At 50.2% G+C, this 24,698-nt stretch overlaps 1 protein-coding gene across 16 annotated transcripts in view; it reads left to right on the top strand.

The window, feature by feature from the left end:
• Positions 1-1,736: 1,736 nt before the first annotated feature.
• The window catches only part of Hdac4 (histone deacetylase 4), a 262,371-nt gene continuing 239,409 nt past the window's right edge, over positions 1,737-24,698 (top strand). For 6 of the 16 annotated variants that reach the window (XM_076549624.1, XM_076549619.1, XM_076549614.1 and 3 more), the window contains exon 1: positions 1,848-2,087. The gene's annotated coding sequence lies outside the window, so the exon portion shown is untranslated. Of the gene's footprint in view, positions 1,826-1,846; positions 2,088-24,698 lie in introns of those variants that run through there. The other 10 variants (XM_042259865.2, XM_042259864.2, XM_076549617.1 and 7 more) reach the window with 4 other exon arrangements.

Here is a 24,698-nt window from a genome sequence, read left to right as displayed (position 1 = left end):
CCTCCCTACACTGTTTACTGCTACAGTCCTTTTATATACAGAGCACAACTCTTTTTTTCCGAGACAGGGTTTCTCTGTGTAACAGTCTTGGCTGTCCTGGAACTCAGTTTGTAGCCATGCTGGCCTTAAACCCACTGAGATCCGCCTGCCTCTGCCTCCCCAGTGCTGGGATCAAAGGCGTCTGCAACCGACGCCGGGCGGGCGAGCACAACTCTTAGATCAGCACACAGCAATACTCCCCACTGCCCACCGAACTCTACCTTTTGAAAGTCATTACATCTAAGATTATCCTCCAGAACTTCCTCATGTAACTTTGGTTCAGGATTGTCTTCCATTCAGCACTCGTCAAATGTCTGATTACTTACGCTACATCTTAATCCTTTCAAGTACTTCTGAACTTCATGCTTCATCTAAATGTTAGTTGGCACGGATCATGCATTATTTGGTACGTAAATTTGGTAGTGTACTTTTCTATAAGCGGCTGCCCTAGCACTCCTAAGTGCGGTCATTTTCTTCTGCTCTTTCACATTCCACAATTCATCCCTTGGCTGCACAGCTGAGCTGTCCTAGTGTATGAAGCTATCTAATGACTATTACCCCGAGATAATGAAAAGAATTTGAGAATTGTTTTAATCCACATACCTAAAGCTTTCTCCAAGTCATGGACCAAAAATGCTATTAATCTCTGCTCATGTAATCCTACATGGCAAGGCCTAGTAAACAGGCCAGCATCCTAGGTCACTAGTCAGATGCCATGCAGGGTGGGCAAGGTGCTCGCTCATCTCCTTCATGCTGGACCTGGGACTCTGGCAATACCATGCACACAGGATGAGAAGTTATATTCCTCTCCTGATAAAAGGAACTGGACCCAGGGGCGCCAGAAACGTGGCCTTTCATGCCCCTCACACCCGAGAACGCCAATCATAGGTGCCTGGCACAGGCCTACTAGGTGCCCGGCGAAGTCCCGGCCACAGCCTTGCGGCTGTGAACCGCATCTTAGCAAACCGGGGCGTGGTGGCGGCAACCCAGGGCCTACACCTCCGCAACAGCAGCGGACACTACGCCCCGAGTTCCCACGGCCGCGCTCAAGGCCCTATAAGTGGAGCCGCACCCCCAAACGGCGCGCCCGCCGCGGGGCAGGGCGGGGCCCGCTGCGCCTGCGCACTCCCTCTGGGTTCGGCGTCCCGGCACGCAGCCCACGTGACCTGTGCCTTGCCCAAGATGGAGGTAGCAACCAGGCCTGGCCGGGCCCCCGCTTCAGTCCGCGCCCCTCTGCGACCCCTTTGACCATGAGACAGGAGCTCATGCACACCATATTGACCCAGGCAGCGCCACGGGCTGCCGAGCAGGTCTGGCCAAAGCTTCCAGTCAGTGCCCGCCCCAGCTCCCTGCTCTTTCTCCACAGCGAAGCTCCCATCACTGGCGCCTGGAGAATCCTCTGTACGCCCCGCTCACCGGGATTGACAATTTCGGGAGCCAATGGGGTTTGGAACTTTTGCAAGGGGGCGGGCAGAGGCGGAGCCTCTTTGTAGTGCCTGCGGAGTGGGGCCGGCTGTTGGGCTACTGTGGGGCGGGCTTAGGGCCCACGGACCAATGGAAGGGCAGCTGAGCTCTCGGAGGCGGGGTCGAGCCGTAATTGACGCTTTCTTCATTAGAAACCAGGCAGGGGGCGGGGCCCCCGGGGGGGAGGTGACGCAAGGCCGTTGAAGCCAATGGTTGACGGGCCGCCGGCGGGAGGGGCGGGGCCGGGGCGCCTGACGGGCGTAGGGCGCGGCCTATCCCCGCGCGGCTCTGCGCTCGAGGGGGAGCAGCATCATGGTTCAACGTGGGTCAATTTTTTGTGAATGAGGAGGGGAGGTTGTGGGGCCGCCGCCGCGGAGCACCATCCCCGCCGCCGCCGCCCGAGCCCGAGCCCGCGCGCCTGCTCGCGCCGCCGCCGTCGCCGCGCCGCCTCACGCCCGGCCCCCTCAACGCGGCTGCTGTCGCCGTCGCCGCCCGAGCCCGCCCGCCCGCCGGCGGCGGCGCAGGCTGAGGAGATGCGGCTCGGAGCGCCCGAGCAGGGCTAGACGCGGCCCGCCGCCGCCGCGGTAAGCCACCGGCCGTCATTGTCCGCGCCGCCCGGTCGCTGGCGGCAGGTGGACGCCCGGCCCCGCCGAGGCCTCGGGGCCCTGCGCCGCGGGCTGGCGGGCGGGAGAGCGGCCTGCGCCGGCGGGCGGGCAGGTGGGCGCGCGGGGGCGGGGGCCGGGGCGTTTATGTAACTTTGTCAGCCTGTGAGTTTGCAGAAAACGCCCCTCGGCGGCGGCAGGCGGCGGGGCGGGGGCCGCGGCTGGGCCCGGACCGCCGCTGGGCTGGCGAGGAGCTGCGCGAGCCCGGGAGGCGACCCGGTGTCCACCCTGAGCCAGGGTTCCGAAGGCACGGCTGTAGCCCACACCGCGGGAGTCGGTCGGAAAGGCCGGGTGTGGAACCCGTGTTCTCCTTTAATGCACACCGAAAATTGTTAATAACTTGCAGCCGCTGATAGCAGTGTTTTGGTTATTGCATGCTGTAAATTGACCTGCTGTGACACGATTTTCAAATAAAGCGTCGCAGAAATTAAACTTAAGTTATTTTAGAACTAATGACTTTCTTAACTAAATCCTAATTGCATTACTGTAGAGACCTACCTAATTGCTTTCTGAGAGCCGCTCTGCCTGCTCGGGGAGGGAGGAAAGGCCTGTGTAGTCACTTTGCCTCCCTGCTTTTCTCTGCTCAGGCTTTTCTGCCTGTTCCCACAAACCACCTAAGCATTTAAGGCCTGGGAGTATTAACGTGTAAACAGCTCTGGCTCTGCCTCACTTTGGGGATAGGGGGATGCTGGCGGCTTGCACCTTGACCTGGTTTCGCTTTTTCCTCCGTGATATGATCGTGGTTGCTGGGAGTTTTAATTGCTTCTGATAATTCCGTGCATTATTTCAGGACCGGCCTGATGAAAGCTAGTGTGGTGTTTCAGAATCCAGCCAGAAAGGTGGTGGGGGTGGTGGTGGGAGGGGGGTAGTGCTTGGGGAGAGGCAGGGAGGTTGAATTAAGAAAACTCAGCTGCTTGTACACAAATATACACTATAGCAGTTACAAGGCAGCAAAAGTTATTGCAGAATTTTGCAGTCTCTATGGCAACACAATTACTCCATTATAATTGGAAATGCAAAATGCCACCCAGTTAGAAGTTTCATCAGAATGGAGTTTTGAATATCAAAAATATGTGAGATTTAGTTAAAAATTCTTTTTTTTTCCCAGGTAGCTTCTGCAGCTCTAGTCTAGGTTCAGTTGTCTATTTTTAAGACCCATCCGCTTTTCCCAGATCTGCCACTCCTCGGGATCTGTGGCATCTTTCCCCAGAAGAACTCCCCGTTTGTGTAGGAGGGAAGTATTTTCATGCCTTTAAAAAACACACACCCGACACACTGTAAGACTTCTATGGTTTTCTGTGTTCTGGCTTTTCTTTTAAAGATCAAATGCCTTCCTAAAGAGCAGTCATCACCCAGAAGAGGCTGGGTTTGCTAGAAGGCAGAGGTAACACTGCCCCCTTTAGGGGTCTGCTGCCTGCTTAGAGGGGAGACGGGAGCCCTGCGGGGGAGGAAGATGACTGTGGACTGCAAACAAGCCTGGAAGGCCTAGGGACCAAGGACAGATGCGACCAAAGCAGCCTTAGCCGGAATGTTCTGTGGTTAGCAACATCAGAGAGCTGTGCAACATAAAACGCCCCCAAATGGCATCTTCTCAGAAGCCTAGGGGCTGCTGCTGCATGAAGTGGGCAAGACAGCATGACCCTCTGTCTCCATGGGCCTCCTGGCACTCAGCTTGACTTGGGTTTCAAACCTGTGTTAGGAGGATGCCCCTCTTGATGTTTACCAGAGGAGCTGTAGTACTGGAAGTTTCCATCCGTCGTGGGGCTGCTGCAGCTTAATTTCGTTAGAAGTCTTTCCTTTTAACTACTGCATATTTTTGCCCAGTAATCGACTTCCATTTTCCAGCCTCATTGTGAGGTTTCAATGCAGCATGAATGGCTTTGAATTCCAATCCTTTGATGTTGGGGGTGGCACCAAAGGAAAGGCGACTTTGTGCCGTCCTAATTGCCAGAGCAGAGAAAAATTTCATCACTCCTGTCGAGCTCGTCCATGCCATTTTCTATTGAAAACGGCTGGTTTTTCAGAACTCCGAAGCTGCCATAAGTAATACATTAATACCTGATGTGGGGAGCCAGGGAGGTGCAGAAATGAGAGACACCTGCCACTGTTGGCAGGTTGGGGTGGAATTGGGGCTCAGTCCCACGACCAGAGTTTTGGATGGCTCTGAGGCTCTGGGGTGAAGCCAGAGTTGAGTCCATGTCCCATTGGTTGTTACCCATTCTACTCTGGGGTAGGGGCCCCAAAGGGATTTTTGGAGTGACTTTGTTCTGGTCTCCAGTGACCAGCATGCGTCCTGCTGTTGAGCCAACTCTGGGCATTAAGTGTGACCCTGACCTTTGAGGCTCAAGGCAGATGACCGAGGGGCAGAGTCAGAAGTGCTGCTGCTGTATTTGAACAGACCCTAGTCCATTCCTACAGAACTCACTGAGCTGAGATGGCCTGCGTTTCTGTCAGGAGGTCGGTTGTTTGCTCTTAGGCTCACGTGAGTGAGCAGGATGGGCTTTGTTTAGGGTGGAATGCAGGCTGGCATCTGCAGCTGCTCTTGGCTGTGCTGCTGCCCTTGCCTCCCTGACGTGCCTCCTTACTTCCTGGAAGGCCAGACCAGGCTCCATACAGATGGCCTCCACTGGGACCCTCCATGTAACTCGGCTACGTTAGAATCCTGTAAGCTCCTGAGCAGATCAGACTGTCCTCTCTGGATCAGGGAGATCACACAAGTCAGTAGCTAGTGTTTAATGAGCACGCAGTCAGGACCATGGGTCATTCTGTGAGCACTTCCCATCTAGGTTTCCTTTATTGCTCCCGTAGCCACAGGAGATGGGTGATGTTGCACACGCTTTGATGAAGGGATGTCTGAAAGGAATGACAGCCTTGAGTCCCAGAGACTGAGTTCCTCCTTGCCTCTGCTTCTAGGCCAGAGTGAGCCTGGTGTGGAAGGTCAGTGCTGTTGTTTGGACAACAAGCACAGCTACCTTGAGAAGATAATTTGGAATACCTTTCCAGTGTAGTGTTGGGCTGTCTGTCCTTGGAGCTGTCAGGGCTCTCTGGGTTTCATCCGGGTCAGGGAAGTAACTGTGATGCCCTCATGCTGTCTTACTTTGTGTCTTCTGTGTATGGTTTGGGGCCATTAAAAGGCTCAGGGTTCCATCCGTAGCATCACAGAAATTGGGAACAGAACAGTCCAATCAGGTTAGCCAATGGTTGCTACATCCTGTTCCTTGCTTTGGGTCTCTTGAGAAGATCAAGGCTGTCTGGGAGGGAGCAGGTGGTGGCAGCAGAAAACGGCCTGTGCTCTGTGTCCGTTTTTTAACCAGAGCTGCTTAGTGTTCACTGGAACTTTTTATTGGAAGCATGTATTTGAGGACCACAAACTGAAAAACTACTGCATCTAAGTGTTCTTATCCTTAAAAACAGAGCCTTAAGAAAAATTATTGACAGATGTAACAGTAAGAAAAAAGTCTCTGGAGAAAGACTCCATAATTAAGATTCAGAGGCAAGAGAAAGAATGTGCAACCCATTTGGCCTGTATGAGATTAATGGTCAGTATATAAAGAGCTTTTGCAAACTAACAATAAAAGGACGAGCTTCCCTGTTACAAGATTAGGAAGGAATGCAAGTAGGCAGATCATAGCTAAGAAGAAAAGACAGCCTAGCTAATAACCCAGCGTAGAGGAGATTCCATCTGTGCCCTTTGTATTAGTTTGATAACAGCACCCAGGGCTGTGATAAGGATTCCTGTCCTGTTTGGCTTCCTAGAGTATAACAAGTTCTATGTAACCATTGCTTAGACTGGGGCCTAGGCCCATCAGGTATTAAACATATTTGTTCTTAAAGAGAACAGTATATACTCTTAGGCAAAATATTTAATTGTTCTCCAGGAAAGTATCAGAATGGCCATTCATTCAAGTAGCAGTTCTGTTATCTTAGAATTTATTCTAATGGGAGACTGTAATACGCACATTGACACCCAGGTACATGCAGGGCATGGGACTCTGCCATTTAGTGAAGTGCAGCTCCGTGAGTACTCTTGTTGTTGGGGGGTGGGGACCTCCCTGTGCATGGCAGGCAGGCATTTGGCTCTGAGCAGTCTATATAGACTGGCCTTCTGGTTTTAAAGGAGTCTCCAAGGTGATACTGATAGCCATTGGGATATCAGGAAAATGGGGCTTAAGAGACTTTCATTGTTTATATGTGTTGGTGTTGGTTATATGTTTTTGCAGTATAAAAAAATGAAAATGATACTATAGTTGTATTAAAACAGTTGGTACTGCTCAGTTTTTGTTTTTTTAAAGGAGAATAACCAGGTCCTTGGGAAGCTGATAGACACACTTAGTATTAGAAGAGTCTGAGATTGTTGCTCTGAGTCCCTCCTAAGCTCTCCAAGGTGGGGCTGGTCTCCTGGTCTGCTCTGCTCTGGTGCAGTCCGTGTTGCAGGCTCTTTCTAATGGACCTCTGCGAAAGCAGACCTCTGCCCAGCTCTCCGTGCAGGAAATCCTGTCAGGGCTTCTCTGAAGACCCCGAGAGCCTGCGGGTCCTAGCCTCTGGCTTCCTGGCCTTCACTCATGGTGTTTGCCTCATTGCCGAGCTTTCTCTGCCTGCTTTGCTTCCTCTCCTCCCGGGCCTCTTCGGTCAGGGCCTTCGCACATACGCTCCTGTTGCCTCTGTCTTCCCCAGTCCTTCGCTTCAGTCTTCTCTTCAACTTAGTTTAGAGGCCTTCCTCCTCCTGCCTCACGTTCTCCACTTGTGCTGTTTCAATAAGTTGTCGTGACATGAGTTGTTTAATGTCATCGCTTGCTGGCCCAAGACTTCAAGGAGTCAAAAGGCCAAGAATGCCTCATGTCTGCTTTGTGCCTGGTACACGGCAGCTCAGGTACCTGATGAATGGGTGGGCAATGCAGTGCGGGCCTTGGAGGCAGAGCTGTGTGAGGACGCACACCCAGTCCATTGCTCCCGTGCTGTCTGCTTGTGTTCTGGAATTGCCTGTTCCCTAGCGCCCCCCCCCCCCCCCCAAGCATCTGGGAACTTCTTGCTCCTGATTTTGGAGATTACACGCTGTTAAGTAGATCCATAAATACAAGTGAAGTGGGTTCTGTGATGTAGCAAGGAGTGAGAGGCAGAAAGGACTTAAACCCAGCTGCCAAGGGGCAAACGGGCCGTTGTGCCCGGCCGGGGCAAATGCCCAGCTTGTCCCCCGGGTGGGTGGAGGAGGCTGGCTGTGGTATTCAAGGTGACAAGCTGCTGCTCCTGTTAAAGGCATTTTCCCTGTTTGTTTTAATTTTGAATTAATAACATTACTTAGTCATTTCTTATTTAACCTCATAATTTTAACATGATCCCTTAATAAGGTTGCATACATAAACATTTTAGAGTCTGCTCTGTTTAAAGCTGCATGTTGAGCTTTGTTAGTTTACTGTTGTCTATAAAGTATTCCGTCTGTGTGAGTCAAGAGCTTTTGTTGGATTGATGTTTAAGCTTGAGACAATAAATCATCTATGGCTTGAAAGCCTGAAGCAGTATTCCAAGTGGGAGTGCTGTCCCAATGGTGAGGAATGGTGACTCCCTCATTTGTTTTACGGGCTGCTTTTTGCTAGAGTAGTTCTTTTTGAAGCGGCAGTTTTTATGCTTCTCTTACCCCTGGTCTCTGGTGCTGAAGAAGAAGGTCCTGAATATTTCTAATGGACCTTTTATTTGCTTTCTAAGTATTCATCCTGCTCACAATTGTGCCCAGGTTATAGTTTCAGACGAGGCTTGGGAGATGGGACTCCGTTGAACACCTGCTTTGTGGCTGGCACAGAGGTCTGGAGGATCCCAAACCTCCTTCCTACCACTGGCCCCCGGAAAGAAACACAGATGCAGATAGGGACCTAGGAAGAGCAACAGACATACAACAGGTGCTTAAGGTTACCACCCCAAGAACCAGGCTTGTGTGAAGCATGAAGAGGGGAGGCTGAGAGGGCTCCTTGTGGCTGGGGTGGCAAGAGGCTGAGCACGTTGGGGGAGGGGTGTTTGTCAGAGAGTAAGCAGGTGTGGTCTTTTTGAGTCAGAGTTGGAGTGGTGGAATTGCATCAGGGTAGGAAGGCCCTCATGGCGGGATGATGGCCCAGCTCCAAGGACTGCATAGCTGGAGTGTGTGAGCAGAGAAGACCTGGGTATTCTTGTGCTGGCTGCAGGGGGCTTGTCCTTGTGAAGGACTGCTGTGCCTTGCCGTGCCGTCATCTGGTGTCTAATGTGGCTGCCTTCCCTCGGTTCTGTTTCTTATGCCCATGCCTGGCTCTGCTACTGATGGACCTAACCTCTGGCTGTCTTGAGGCACATCGTCAAGGCTCCCAGGTAGTGTGTGCTAGGGCTCTGGTTTGAGCCCCATCATGAAGGACCCCTTGTGTCAAGCTTGAGTCATTCTACTCTGAGGCTGGCGCTGCAGGCTGAGGGGACAGGGTTCAGTCTCTCTTTCAAATGCTGCTGCTGAGAACTTCCTTTGTGGCCCACCCCGGACCTCTTAGAGAAGAAGCTTATTCAGATGCTTGCTGGGAACCAGTGGAGGAAAAGCTCTCACCTTGACACCAGTATCTGCAGCAAAGCCCAGGACCAGAGCTGTTGCATGTGGGCACATGTCATTGCAGTAGTGTGGCCCGACCCACAGTCCCTGCTCTGCTCTGCCCTTTAAAGCTTGCTCACCTCTGAACTCACGCTAGAGCCCTGCGATCCACGAGTTGAGGTTTGTGCTGTAGCCTCCCTGACAGGGGGTACAGGTTGGTCAGTTGGTCTAAGGTGCCCTTGGACTTTAAAGAGCTTAGGGAGTAGTTGGTAAATGCCACAGTGGGTAAGGCCCCTTTTGGTCTGGTATTTCTGTGAAGTCTGCACTAGGTAGAACTGGCATTGGTGATCCGTCCCCTTTCTGTGGGACACTTCTCTGCAGCTCCTGTGTTTTCCTTCCCTTGACTGTCGGAGCTGGAGGGACAGATCCAGGACTGCGGAGTGAGTTCTCCACTTTTCTGGTAAGTTCCTTTCCCATAACAGGTTGCTGCCTTTCATTTTTACTGCCCTGTACATTCTGCAGCAGCCCCAGGGTCTCCTGCACTTGTCAGCTGAAGTGGCAGCTGACCTGAAAGATCTGTGCGTTGGTACCCATTGAAGTCCTCAGGCAGCAGGCTGACTCTTCTCTCCGGCAGCTGGCATGGGGCAGGCCACAGCGCTGGGCCTTTGGAAGAGCATGTTGGGATTTAGAGTTAGTCAATAGTCCTTCCTAAAGAAGAACATTTCCTCCATTAGGTTAGATTGTGATCGTCATTTGGGTGCACTTTGGTGACAGATTTTTCAGAATCTAAGTGGGAATATAGCTCGAAGAATAAAGAGGCCAACAATGGGGCTTTACTTGTCTGAGGTGCCTTGTCTTCTGGCTCCTTAGGGGGCTGATTGCAGGTGGGGGGATGTATGCGTGGCTCTGCTCATCTTGGTGCTGTTGGCCTCTGGTGTAGGATAATGGTTCTGAAGCTGACTTTCCACGGCTCTGGGGTGTTGGAGACAGAGCATGCGTGTTGAGTGAAGCCTGAGTTGAACCCCACAGCTTGACCTTTTTGACTTCCTTGTCTGGCTGGCATTGCATCTCTTGCCATCTGTAGGATGGAGGGAGAGGAGACCCACTGGAGGTTCCTGGTCCTCATCTCCCTGTCTGTCTTCTCTTTCCCCACCTTATGCTGCTCATTATTTGCTTTGCTTGCAGGCCTCTGGTAGGAATAGTGGGAAGGGCAGAATGTGTCATCTGCAGGGCTATTGGTGACCAGGCCTTTGATGCAGCTGCAGGACTTTCTGAAGCCTACCCCAGCTTAGGGTATCTCTGCATCTGTCAGAATTGTGGTTGGGAGGCCTCCCTGCAGGGACCTTAGTATCATTTGGGAGCAAGAATTTATCTGTCTTTTGTTTTTGTGGAGGCTGTTATGTAGCTTGGGGATACCAAGGACTGGAGGGCTCAAGATAATTGCTTTTGGAATGCTATGAGCCCCTCAGGGCACTGTGTATGTTACGGTCCCTTCCTGCAGACAGGACCTGGCCTATGATTGTAGCTGCCTTGTCAGTGAGTCTGCAGGCTCTTTGATGTGATGTGTACCTGGGCCAGTGGTGCTGCCCTGTTTCCCGGAGGGGCTGTGAAGTGGCCTGATGACCTTTTTGTGATAGGTCTTTATTGTCAGCAAGGTGACAACTAGGTGACAACTAGGAAAAGAGCTGTTTTGTTGTCCTGGGCCACAAATGCAGTTGCTAAGGGTTTCCCGTTCCCTGCATCTGGGTGATTTCCATCCTCCGCTTCACTGTTCCCCCTTGGTATGAGCAGGAATCACTGTCCTCCTAGGCAAGCTAACAGTGACTGGAGGGAGACGATTCGTGACAGGATGCTCAGGATATGGGTGCTGTAGGCATGTGACAGTGTGTGGTGGCACAGCAAGGGGCAGGCACCCTGTGGAGGGCAAGGAGAACTGAGGGAAAGGTGCAGGCCATGTGCACTCTCCATGGGATTGCTGTGGGCACAGCATACACTCTGGAAGGAAGCCCCTGAAGAATGGAGGCACATAGAGGAGGAGGCATAGAGTCAGGTTATGTCCTTCTGAGATGACTAAAAAGGAGACATGTAGTGGTTTGGAGTGTCAAGCGGATCTTTCTGGTGTTAGCTTTATCAGGTAGGGTCTCTCCACGCAATCACTTACTCTGGGAAATTGATTGGCCCACTTTCCAAAGTACAGATGGAGGAAGTGTTCCAGCAGGGAGGGAGCTGGCTCCTTTACAATGTATTAAGGATTCTCCCCCCCCCATCCCCCTTGCACCTGGTCTTAGAAGAGTCAGCTTCATGGGTGACAGGGCCCTGCTAAGTGTCCCAGAACTCCTTGACTGCATGCCCTTAAGGAAGGACCATCTTTGCCCCTGCAGAGTCTTAAGTACGTACTGCTTGGTCTGGCGTTGGTCTTACAACATCTCTGAGTCAGGCACTGCCATGAGAAGCACAGCCTGCACAGCGCGCGGCTCAGCCTACATGCTGGTGCTGGGCTCGCCTCGCCTCTTCCGGAAATTGGCTAGGACATCAGCCTCCTCCTATGGAAATGGCTGCTGTCTAGAGGGAGGGAAGGGGAAGGGATGCTGAGGAGGGCGGCAGTTGCTAGGTTGCTGCCATCATTATGAAGCACCTGGATCTTTCTTGGGCTCTGCAGCAGTTCTGGAGCAGTCCTTGAGTGAGCTCAGGCTTACAGCACAGGCCGTGCTGAACACTTTGCAGACCTGAATCCCATGTGATCCTCTCTATGGGAAGAATGATTTGCTTAGGAGGTGAAGTGTGCTCGGCAAGGTCAGCTGCAGGGCCTGGGTGGCATTCTCCAGTGGTGTGTGTACATGACTGCCATAGTGTCTTGCAGAGACAGGGTCCTGCTTTATTCTATCTCCACTGGCTAACTGGAGAATACAGATGACCTCAGAGAGGGGCTCAGCCCCAGCGTGGCTCTAGTGGTGCCACTGGGTGGAAAGAGATGATGTTGTGGAGTGTGGTTGTAGTCCAGTGAGGTAGATGGTCATGGCTGGGGTCCTAAGTAAACAGAGGGTGGAGGGCAGACCAGGGCCCCAGTAACTGGGCTGCACAGAAACCCAGAGGGTAGGGCTTCCAGGCCCACTAGCCAGCTTCCCTGTGTGGCTGGCCTTGCTCCTTATGACTGTTAGTTAGTTGCCTGATGATGCTTCTGCCATAGGTAGGAGTGAGCAGATGCCAAGTGTCTCCTGAGAAGATGTAGTACAAATACAGCTCAGGCCCAGTCAGTGATCCACACCATACCTCTTCCTGTGTGCCAGTGAGATTTTGGAAGGAATATACTTTGGAATCTGACCGAGGGGCTTCAGAGCCTGGGCTTTGTGGTCCTCCAGCCTGTGGCAGGCCACAGAGTCAACTGTTCAGCCTCCTGGCCTCAGTCTGTTCATTTACGGCTTGGATAAGAGAATTTCTGTCTCTGAAAATTGTTGTTATCAGGCAGAGTGCAGATGTTGGCAGCCCAACCCCCAACCTTGCCCCAGCATGAGAGGAATTAGCCTCACTACCTTCTGAGGCCCACATGCGTGGGGTCAGCGGTGTCTTGCTGTGCTGCTTTGGTGTCTAGCATGGACCAGTCCCAGTGCTGCCATTATGTATGGGCCCTTCTGCCCCATAGCTTGGATGCTCTTGCTTCTAGCCTCCCACTGAAAAAGCGGATGTTCCTAGCGCAGCAGGTTCCATGGTGAGGGCTGTGGGTTCCAGTTAGCAGCTGCTCTGAGCCTGTGCCTTTTTGCCTTCATATTGATTGGGTGCACAGTGGAGTAACGCATCAACTGGAAGGGCCGGGCTCGTCCGGAGTCTGACTTTGGGTGGTTAGAGTGTGTGAGGAGGGACTTAGACTTTGAGAAACAGGACAGGTGCGCATCTGCTGTGGTTGTGTGTGAGCTATTCTCTTGGCATCTGCCTGGCTTTTCCTGTTTTCTCCTCTGTTCAACCAGAGTGGCGGGACCTTGCCATGGCTGAGTTGTGTGAGGATCAAGTATTACATCCCTGGCAGCAGGCACAGGCTAGCTAGATACTTGTGTGGAGGGAGGCAGCAGCTGTTTTAGCCTTGGTATGCTATGCCTAGTGTGGAGAGTATTCTGACCAGAGAGGTGCCTGCACACCCTTCACAGGGGTCCTGACTTAGGAGGCAAGGTGGAAGATTCTCCTAGTGGTTGTGTTGGTGACTTATGTTCCTGGGCAAAGCACACTGAGGACCTGTACCATGGGTGGCAAGACTCAAGCAGGAAGTGGCCTCGTGGGACAGGCTGGGGAATGTTTTGGCCACTGGTTGCTATTGTGGGCTTGGCAATTGCTTTGGCAGGTGACCTTGTTTATGCCGTTTGTTAGCCACCCTCCCCTTTCCCTTTCTTCAACCCCGCTTCAGCTCTGGGAATGCTACCCTTGCCCCTGTGCATGTACCTAGATAGGCACACACAGCTCTCATTTGCATGTGTGCAAACACATGCACACATGCACGCACACACGTGTGCGTGTGTGCACTCATAGACATACATGCCTGCACACTGGAGCCCACATCCAGCGTGAATTTAAATTTCTCTCATAGATTCCTGGTGGGAGGAGGGTCAGTGGGTGCTCATTCTCTTCACCGTTACTCACTGAGGAGCTGTGGAGTTTTGGGGCTCTGTGTTTGTGATGGTGGTTAGGGTGGTTAGGGTGGTTAGGGTGGTTAGGGTGGTTAGGGTGGTTAGGGTAATGAGATTCTTGCTTAGGGAGTATGGTCCTTCCCCAGTTCTTCCTCTGCATGGAGATGCTGGGCCTTAATCTTTAAAGTCAAGAATACTGAGTAGTCCTCTCCAGGGCAGAAGTCCTGAGTGTCATCTCATCAAATGGCCTTGAGTGGGCCAGGCATTGAGAGGATAAGGCCTTCTGAGGGTTCTGGGCCTTGGTTTTTAGACTTCAGAAATTGGCCAAGAGTTATACTTAAATTTAGTGCTGACCTCTTTTCCTTAGGGCGTTCCTCTTAGTTTTTCAGGTATAACTGTGGCCTCAATCTTTGCCTGGCTAACTCTGGAGGTAGGAGGATGCTTCTGCCTGGAGGACTCCACCCTCCATCTTTTTGTGGCTCCATATTGTCCATTTTGTTCATGGAATCATCCAGGGCCCCAGGCTTTGTCCATTCTTGGCTTGCCAGTTCTGGTGTCCAGGGAAATTTACCTTAACTTCATATTCTTCCTTGGAAATTAGCCTCAAAGCTGTGTTACATGGGTCATCCTGTGGCCAGGACCACTGTGACCCAGTCCTGGTGGTCTTGGTGTTATTTCTGCCTTTGGTGCCATCTCTTTCCATGTCGGTACTGATGATCCCTCTTAATTTCCTGTTTCTGTTGATGCTCTCCTGGTGTGACATGAACTTGGTCTGTGTGCTATCCTGGAACCAAAGTAGGTGTGTGCTGCTCGGACACAGCTAAGCCTCATGCCTGGAGTTGCAGCTGTTCACAGACTTGAGGCTAGGAATAGGTTGCTTCCGGGTACCTTCTTTTTGTTTTGTTTTGTTTTTTCTTTTCCCTTCCTTCCTTCCTTCCTTCCTTCCTTCCTTCCTTCCTTCCTTCCTTCCTTCCTTCCTTCCTTCCTTCCTTCCTTTCCTTTCTCTCTCTCTCTCTCTCTCTCTCTCTCTCTCTCTCTCTTTCTTTCCTTCTTTTTTTTTTTTTTTTGAGACAGGGTTTCTCCGTGTAGTTTTGGTGCCTGTCGTGAATCTCGCTCTGTAGACCAGACTGGCCTCGAACTCACAGAGATCCACCTGGCTCTGCCTCCTGAGTGCTGGGATTAAAGGTGTGCTCCACTACACCATTGCCCTGTTTACCTTCTCCATATTGAGCTGAACTAGGGCAGAGCTCTCCTGCCATTAAGCTGGCAGAGGGTGGCCAGAATCCTCCTTTCCTTTGGACCTTGAAGGGCTCCAGGACAAGGTGCTTTCTCCTTTTGATAGTAGCTATCCTGCATGTCTGAGTATACAGAGTAAGAACATGTTCTTTGCCTCCTGGTATGAGGGAGGCTAGGAGGCAGCAAAGTTCAACTGAGAGGCAGTGCTAGTTAGTACTGGAGAGAGGGCTTTCTCCCACTGTGGGGTGGGGGTGTTTGAGCCCCAGTCATGTGAGTCCTGACTCCTGACAGACCCATGAGGACAGGGCATACCCCGTGGAAGTCAGAATCCTGGCTTTGTGTGTGTGTGTGTGTGTGTGTGTGTGTGTGTGTGTGTGTGTGTATGTGTATGTGTATGTATGCACGTGCCATGTAGTATTTGTTTTCTCCCACATCTGGGCTTACTAGTGCCCCTGCACTGGCTCCTTCCCACAGCAGTGTAGGAACTTGGGGGACATACAAGGAGACACTTCTCCTTAAAGCCCATCACTGTGTTCTTGTCCCATGGATTCCTGAATATGGAAGTTTATCTGAAACTGTGAAAACATCACACTTGGACAGGCATCATGGTGCATGCCTTTAATCCCAGCATTCTGGAGGCAGAGGCAGGCAGATCTCTGTGAGTTCGAGGCCAGCCTGGTCTACAAAGCGAGTTCCAGGACAGCCAGGGCTATTACACAAAGAAACCCTGTCTTGAAAAACCAAAAGAAAAAAAAAAAAAAACCTCAACAACAAAAAAAGTATTACCCTTGTCCATATGTAATACAGTGAACATTTTAGGGCTAAAAGCAGAGGGGCCCTGGGAGTGTGCCTAGCCACAGCCAGTATGTGGTGAAGCAGCCAGACCCATCTTTGCAGTCCGCACTTGCTCCTTTGGAGGAAGGGCAGTTCTTTTTTATTGATGGTTTACCCACAGAGCGGGGATATAAACCTTGCAAATGCCATTTTGCTTATAGCTGAAAGGGTTGTGGATCTTTGGAGTTCACCAGGTATCCTAGGCATCTCAGATTAAGAACACCTGATCTATCAAGCGATCAGTACTTAGAGCCTGCATGTCTCAGTGCTGGCTTGGCATGCAACCAGCTCTTAGCCGTGGTCAGAGATGTCCTGGAGTCATTTCTGTCTCCCTGTCCAGTGTGTTGTTGGAGGAGATAGTACACTGTTCCCTGTTACTCACTCAGTCTCTGCAGAGGTGAGCTGGCCAGCTCAGATGCCCCTGTCTGTTGGCTCCCTGAACATTGCTCAGACACTTGTGTCCCTCAGTTTCTTTTCCTTGGTTCCTGTTCCTGTCCTTGTTGGCTACAATTGGTGCTGCTTATCCAGGGATTAGGCTTTTCTGCATACCCTACAGAATTGTATGGACTTACCAGCATCCTCTTTGCTTTCTTATTTCCATTCCGTATCTATTTCTTTTCCTCTCTCAGTGTAGGGGTCAGCCTTTTAGCCTAGCCGTCTGAGAGGAGTGCTGTGAGTTGACCGGACTGGGGCTGTCTTTCATTCAGAACAGGGAAGACTCAGTTTGACTGCCCAGTCCTGCAGTGTATGGGGTTTGGAGATGAACTTGTCTTGGTGTTGCTCTACCCTTGCCCTTGCCCTTGCTGTGAATTTCTCAGAGATTCTTGGAATGTTCAGGTATAAGGTACCTGTTCTTCCCAGATGGTTCCACTTGATTAAGAGAGGACTTCACATACCTGAGCACTGTCAGATCTGTTTTCTAGGTCTGACTCAATCTCTGCACAGATTACAGACTCAGTTTGTTGACAAGTCATTCATACTCTAGATTGAAGTTTGTGACTGACAAAGGTCTGCTCAAGACTGCACACAGTATGGGAAGAGCAGGGCCAGGCCCCATTGGTGAAGGGCAGTGCTGGACCTACAATGATGTGGAGATTCCCCTGAGCATCTGGGATCGGGGTGGCACAGGAACCAGGTGTCTTCTGGGTACTGGAGAGACCAGAGCAAGGTGAGTGTGCTGTTAGATAGGTGCCTTTAGCATGGGTATGTTAACCTCAGAGGTACCTCTCATCTGGCCTTACGATAAAGTAGAAGCTGTTACTTGGGTTGGGCTGTGTCCTGGGAAGCTCTGGCCCACCTGTCCCTGTTGTGGGGGCCTCTGGAGGAGTGGGCAAACCTATATAAGGGGAGGGCCCTACAACTCTTGGGGTTTACCCTCAGTTTCTGTGAGGTAGCCCATTCAGGTTACTACTGGGTAGTCCTCGTTTACATGATCAGAAAGGTATATAATGAGAATTTTGTTTCTTGATTGCCTGAGTATTTTTATTAAAGCATTTCTAATATCATTAATATTAAGGGAACTAAATTGAAAGAATAGATCAGCAATACAAATAAGCAGTTACTGTAATTGGGAAAATACTAATGATTTAATTTGCATATGTGGCAGAAGCATTTTTTATGACTGCCTTGATAATAAAAGACAGGCTGAGTAGCACAAATGCAAGCAAATGAAGAAATCCATTAATTCTCCTATTCATTTAAAAAATGGTATTCCCAGCTTTTACAGTGACAGTTTAATAATTAGGGTGCCTAATTTTAATCTGTTCCGTGGGTGCACACCCTGCCTAGCTTGGGCAGCCAGCTGCCAGTGGTGGGATTCTGTGCTCAGCTGAAAGAGCGCGGGAAGCTGGGGCCCTGGTATTGAAGCCACAGTGATCCCTTGGTTGTGTGATTTCCATTGCTATGGAGCATGTAAGCCAGTCTTGCTGGAGACTGTGGTGACTTGAATCACTCAGGGTTGAGTCTGTTGGAGGGGTCTCATCCCTAGGCGTTTTTGACCTATCCTTCCTCAGGAGCCATTTAACAGTGAAGGAGATGGTCTGGGTTGTCATAAAAAGCTGTGCTTGTGGTACTAGGTTGAGGCCAGGCTCCTGAGCATCCTGCAGTACCTACAGGATACCACCCCTAGCCCTCCCCCCACTATCCACAAATGCTGCCAGTACTGGCCTAGAAGCCCTGACATGAACGCTTCTCAAACATGAGAAGCAAAGGACCCTGCAGTAGAGGAGGGTGGATCTGCTGCACAGTCAGAGACTAAGCCACTTGGGGGCAAGTTACACACATCATTTCTAGTTTGGGGGCGAGGAAATGAAGTCAGCTCTCATTTACATATTTTGCATTTGAATGAAGTGTACCTTTATTCTTTCCTTTTCCGATCTTTTCATTTCTGTCTCTAAGCTTTGGAAGATGGGTCTAGATTCCCCAGAACTTTAGTTTCTTAGCAGAGCAGTCAGATACAGTTAAAGAGGTGTATTTGTGTGGTAGTAACTATACAGAATGAAAGGAGACTGCTCAACTGTAGTACATTTTTAGAATATGCAAAACAATGCACTGAGTGAGAGTCCTTGGTCTTGCCCTGGAGCTCCCTGGCTGCAATTTCCATTGCAGAGGGGAAGAGAGACAGTCGGTGGCATGTCACACTGGGTCCAAGATTGTTTCCTTCACTGTGACATGATATGCTTCTCCCATGTCTGGGTGACAGTTGTTTCTGTAAATACATGTATGTTCTGATGTTGTGTTTACTACTGTTTGTCCCCAGTTGTCTTACCAGCAGCTGGGATGTGAACATGGCTGTTGTTCTCGGCAGCCTGCAGGTTCTAAGGAAGGTGCTGGTCACTGTGCACTGGAGGTTTGCATGAGTGCCTTTCCTTGTTCTCTGAAGTGGGCTAGAAAGGCTAAGTAGAAGAGGACAGGCAGCATGGCTCTGAAGGGAGGGGACATAGAGGGAAGGAACCATATAACCATGTCATTTGACATTCTGTTATATGTGTGTGGGGCCTTTTAGATTAAAAAGTGTGAAACTTGGCTCTAACCATCTGAAGGTGTACTGTTCAGTAGCATCAATTCAGTCACAACCAACTGCAGAATATTCTCAGAGCTCAAACTATGCATGCTGTAGTAGTGTTGAAAGGTGGGTGGCTTTTGTAAAATGCAGGCTCTTGTTGGTCCCATGGTAAGCAAAAACACTTGTTCTCTCCAACACACACACACACACACACACACACACACACACACACACACACACACACACACACACAAGATGGGATGAGACCTGTGTTTGTAAGTGGTGTGTGTGTGTGTGTTATACAAGCGTTAAGCCATATACTCTGAGAGGTACTCCTGTAGCAGAAATATGTGCTATGTAGCAGTAGTTTATATTTAGCGGTTAATAATGCATAACATACTGTATAATTTCAAAGTACAGTCATTGTGGACGTGTGTGTGTGAGTCTGTACCTGGGTAATTGACTAGAGGCTTTGGGGAACAAGACCCATGAGTCACTGCAGGACTTGTAGTTCTTCACCGTTACTCCTTGCTGACAAGGTCCAAACTCCAAACCTGATCAGGCTGTCTGCCTTTGTTCTCTACAGGAATCAAACTCAGGGGTCAGGATTTGAGACTTTGCATTGTCTCTGTCCTGGGTCATGTCCTCCTTTTTCATGCCTAGTCCTGGACCAGTGGGAATTGGTACTGCTAGTAGGGACAGGCCAGTGATTCCTCACCATACTTCTGCCTGAAGGCCATGGCGGTCTACATTGTTTCCTCACTGCAGTTACCATGTGGCCTAGACCTGGGGAATTGCCTGTAGTTGTCTGGCAGCCTCAGTGCCTGTGAGAGGGCCAGACCTCATTCACAGACTTACTGTTCTTTCTCAATGATCTGTGATGAGGCAGGTACCGCTAGCTGTTTCTTGAGTTCTTCGAGTTTCCAGTGCAGAGAACCATCACATCGTTCTGCAGATGCAGAGCCTGCATCAGGGCCCAGCCCAGCCAAGCTCAGCTTGGACTGGTGCTCTGTGGGGCTTTTTGGGGATGGAACCCCAGTGGTGTGAAGACAGGATGAGGGTGACCAGTCCATGATCTGGGAGGGCAGCTAACCCAAGAAGACCATTGACCACACCGTCCTGGAGCAGGTGGTTTGAAGGCTGGGGCACTAGCACCCCCTCCAGGGATTAAGCTTTCTTGGACAGCAGGAATCACATCTGGAGGACTGCTCTAGGACTTGCAGAGAAGCCTGGAAGACATGGGCAGCTGGTAGCCCTGTGGGCAGGTGGGAGCTGATTGGGTATTGTCTGCTCAGGTGTTTGAGCTCCCATTTATTAATCATTACTAGCACTTACAGTGGCATCATGAGGATTCTCTTATTTTCAGGCAGGCGGTCAGCTCATGACCAGGGCTCACATACCTCTACCTGTAGTGGGACCCCACAATTGAGTCCCACTTTTTCCAGACTTGCCCCAAACTCTTCTCATGTACTCTTGTGCCCTTTGGATGGTAAGTCTCAGTTTTCCTCTCTTCATCCCTGAAGTTTCCTGCCTCTTTAGCACCTCTGATTTGTCTGTGGGAAGGGCAAGTCTCCAAGACGGCCTCCTTCCTACTCCTTGCCTTCTTCTCCCCTGGAGTTCATTGCTTTTGGCACTTCACATCTCCATGACTTGCCCTATGGAAGCATGGTGTTCCAAAGATCCCCTCATGTGATCAGTGGGTTGGTGCAGGTCATTTTTCTGTGAAAATGGAGAGTTGGGAGTTGGGTGGAGCTGGAGGTCTGCAAACTTTTTTTCTGAAAGGCCATTTTATCAGAGACAGAATCTTCTCAGAGAGGAGAGTAAATACACACATCCTCACTGGAGTGAAAGAGGACTCAAAAGACAAAGTATGGTGGGTCCCTAGGTGCAGCCTCAGGGTAGTTGCTGAGAGCTCAAGGGCCTGCAGATGACATTGGGAAGTCCTTTGTGCAGGGAGGTGAGGCCATGGCCCTCTAGCTGTGCCTCTCAGTGTAGTAGTCTTGACACTCCAGATACGTGTGTATAGTGTGGAGACTGGCAGCTGTGTACACACTGTACACACCATTCTTCGACTGGTTCTTAGCTTCTTTGCCTCCCAGGCCCCAGGGCACCCCACTCCATCTCCCCATTGTTGGAGGTCATTCCCTCATCCCATCCCTATACCCTTGCCTTCTCTTGATGCTCCTTTGGTCCTTTACTGTCCCTGGCTTCTTCACTGTCCCTGGCTGTGGTACCTGCTGGGGTTGGTCTTCCAGCAGCACAGGGCCTGGAGCTGTCTGTCGCACACAGAGTGGCAGTGCTTTTCTGTTTCCAGCTCAGGAGAAGTACAACCACATAGGCCCAGCCTGGTCCAGGTCTATTCCTTAGCTGCATGCAGGTCAAGAGGGCACTGGCCCACATATGTAGGCTGAGGGAAGAGACACAGGGACAATTCTGCTATACTTCCCCCAGATTGACTCCTGCTACTTGATACTGTGCCCTCTCTTCATTCTTTTTGGTGAGTGGGAGATAAGACATTTTGCTTTTCATAGAATGTTCATTTAAAATGAAAGGTCTTGTGATGACTAAGCAGGTGAGGTGGCCTTTGTATAGTGTTTGGAATCATCATCCTTGCTGTAGCTTCAATACAAGAGGGGGTCAGGTAGCATCATGCCTGTGGTCTACTGGGTGGGCCTCTGTTCTTGCGCATGCTTCTGGGCAAGTCTGTGATGCTCCTGATGAATCAGATCTTTCCTTCTGTATGTGGTCCTGCCCTAGCAGGACCCGCTGCCAGTTCTGCCCCTTATCAGGTGGCAGTGACAGAATGAAGAACATTGGGCGGATTAAGGTGTGACCCTGTGTGGTTTGTGGGGTCTTCAGTTGGAGACAGAGAAGGAGCTAAGTTGCTCTTCCTTACTCAGGGAGGGGGATGCACTGAGGAGGTATGCAGCTTTTGGCAGAAGATGGCCTCCCACCACAAACCTCATGAGAGTTCCAGTAGGCACTGGGAGGATGTTGGGTCTTGTTTAGGCTGCAGACGCAGGGGTTTTGTGAGCAGGTGTTGGTTGACTGCACACTTGGGGGCATCATTCTACATGATGTGGTGAAATGCCATTTTAGTTAGCAGGTGACATTGGGACCATGGTGTCATTGTTGTCCAACCAGATTATTCTCCTTCAGCTCATAGAAGCTTCAGCTCATACAGCAGGCACACTGGCCATGAGTCACTGATGAGAAACCAATGGCACACCTTGTGTGCTTGCTTCTTGCTGTCTTGTTTGAATTTTCCCCTGAACTTGAAGGGTGCATTTTCTACCTCCTCCTACTGTTGTTATTGCTGTCATCATCCTAGGCACCCCTTTAACAGCTGTCTCCCTTGCTCTTCTTTGTTGGGAGTTCGGTTGGTTCCTTGGGGCAGAAGGTTTTGACACTTACCCAACTTAGTTCTGGATTTCTCTGTGAGATTTGGTTCTGGTCTTCATGTAGTGTAGGAGCTTGTCAATCATTCTTTGTCTTCAGCATCCTGCTTCTCTGGCATGCCCCTCCGAGTGCTGTGTTACCTCAGTGGCATTTAGTCTTAGTGTTTCTGTTTTTGCTTGGTCATTTTCCTGGTGAATTGTCTGTTCATATAAATCTAAGATGGATTCAGGTTCACATGTAGGTAACTCACTGGGGTAGTGGTGGTGGTAGTGGTCTTCAGAGACCTTTGGGCTTCATCCTCATCCATTCAGGTCCTGTAAGCTGCCCTAAACACCTCTGTTGGTATGGTAAGAATTTCACTGAGAGCCGGCAAAAATATCCTCAACCTACTCAGTGAGTAGATGTGAGTTTTAGAAAATGTTTGGCAAATAGGAGTCATGCTTAATGCAGAGTCTCACAAACGAGAGAGGTCGATTCCAGAGTGAGTGAACTTCAAGGGCAGTTCAGGAAGGAGCAGGCTACCAGCATGCAGAGCACTCCAGTATCTTGTGCTCAGGAGTCATCCAGGCAGTTAGAGAGGATGCTTTATGCACAGGTTGATAGCAGAGAGAGAACCAGTGTTCATTTCAGGAGGGGCTGTGGCTGCCCCTGTTGGGTGTGACTCACTCAACCCCATACCCCACTCTGCCTCACTGGTGCAGAACCAAGGTGTGAGCTTCTCCACTCTCCCAGTCTCCAGACGCTGCCAAGATGGTAAGACATTTGGAGGGAAGTCTGTCTGTATACCGGTTGGTGGTGATAGAATGGTGTGTTCTGCAGGTGTGGCTGAATGAATGGGTTATGGATAAGTCTGTGACAAGCCCGTGTTTTAAGGCACAGTAACGACTGGTATGGGCATGTGCATTTCAAAGTAGAGGGGCACACCGCTCGTATTCGTAGGATAAAGGCTATCTTTTGAGCTGTGGTGAGAAAACAGAGAACCAGATGCGCTCATACTTGTTGTGAGCTTGACTGTCCTCACAGAGCATCTAGAAAGTGCCACAGTACTCTGGAGAGAGCAAAGCACAGAAGCGCGAAGAAAAAGAATTGATTTTCCACCCTCTGAAAAGACTTTGGGGTCCTCCGAGGCGCGAGAACTGCTACTCAAGTAGTGTCTGTGTGGTTGGAGACGGGAACTCATTGTCACTGTTTTCCATCTGTGACACTCTAAGTGAGCCTTCTGTGCAGGTGGCTGGTACTGCCCTAAGTTAGTGGTTCTGAGTACCTGCTTCTCTATCAGGATGGCACCGTGTTCACTAGTTCATTTAAGTGAGTGTATTAGTTAGTTTTCTGTTGATGCAATTAAACACGTGGCCAAGGTACCTTATGGAAGAAAGAGTTTATTTCGGCTTAAGGGTTCCAGAGGCTAAGTGTCCATCATGTTGGGGAGGCATAGCAACAAGCTGCAGGCATGGCAGCAGGAGGAGGAAGTGACACCTAATTGCATGCAGAGAGAGCAACCTGGAAGCTGCACAGTTCTTTTAATCTCAAAGGCTGCTCCAAGTGCATACTTCTTCATCAAGGCTGTATCACACAAACCTCCCCAAACAATGCCACCAGCAACTGGAGACCCAGTGTTCAGATGCCCGAGACTATGGGGGACAGTTCTCATTCAAATCCAAAGTGAGGCTTTGAAGCCATTTGCCTCCTGCTCTGGGATCCTGTGTGGGTCATTGGTAAGTCTTGGGTTTTCCTTGGGTGTTACAGCTATCTGCCTGGGACATCCTGGCCTTTTGTTGCAGTTTGGTATTGAATAATCCATAGGACCCTGTGCTAACCAGACCTCCTCTAAAATCTTTCTCCAAAATCATTTCATTTTGCAGGTGAAGGAAACAAGTATCATTTTATCTGAATTTTGATCCAGTTGGGCCTTTCATCTAAAGAGTTTATTTTACCAAGAAGTTTGTACATGTTCCAGATCAGGCCAGAATGCGGGTGTTCGTCATTTGTAACCTCAGTATAGAGTAGCAGTAACTAGACATGGCCATCAGCAGAAGGATCCGTGGGGCTTTTGTGAAGAAAGTATGTTAGGCCCCAAGGATGCTGGCAGGGTGCTGCCCCTGTTCCTGTCTTCATCATAACTTCCAGCATCTTAGCTCTCATGCATTGGAAAGAACCATGGCCCTCTGTGCAGCACACCCTTCTCTCTTCTTTCCCTCCCTCCCTCCCTCCCTCCCTCCCTCCCTCCCTCCCTCCCTCCCTCCCTCCCTCCCTCCCTCCCTCCCTCTCTCCCTCTTTCTCTCTATCCCTTTCTCTCTTTCAAGACAAGGTTTCTCTGTGTTGCTCTGATTGTCCTGGAGCTCGCTCTGTAGACCAGGCTGACCTCAAACTCAGAGATCTATCTGCCTCTGCCTTCTGAGTGCTGAGATTAAAGGCGTGTGCACCACCACCTGGCTGTGCATCCTTTCAGTTTGTTCAGACTCAGCTTGTGGATTAGTGAAGTACTTCATATTTTATTTCTGTCAGAACACAGTGAAATGGGATTTTATTACTTTCAAGAATGGCGTCTATTGTGAAAGTAAATATCAATGTGTCCCAACAAATTATGGGGAAAAATCTGTAGCCTTTCACTGTGTGAGCCATCTATTATAGAATGACACACTTATAAAACATAATCACCAAACCTCATAGCCCATATTTCATTTGCTGAGGACAAGAGGGCTTACTAAAATGCTTACTGTATAAGTAAGAGGAATCATACAGTCAGCATTTCATTTTTGCTTAAAATTTACTTAAATTTTAATTAATAAAATTCAGATTAAAGTAAGCATTTAATCAAAACATTTAAACTACCTATTTCCTACGTATTGTTCTTTTTGATCATCCCGACTCAGGCCTTCCCTTGCTGTCTGTGTGTAATGTGCACCTTGACC

The sequence above is a fragment of the Peromyscus maniculatus genome, chromosome 13, assembly GCF_049852395.1.
Source record: "Peromyscus maniculatus bairdii isolate BWxNUB_F1_BW_parent chromosome 13, HU_Pman_BW_mat_3.1, whole genome shotgun sequence".
In the NCBI taxonomy this organism is placed as follows: Eukaryota; Metazoa; Chordata; class Mammalia; order Rodentia; family Cricetidae; genus Peromyscus; species Peromyscus maniculatus.
The sequence above is the reverse complement of the archived record's forward strand: the minus strand, read 5'-3'. Positions and strand labels throughout refer to the sequence as shown.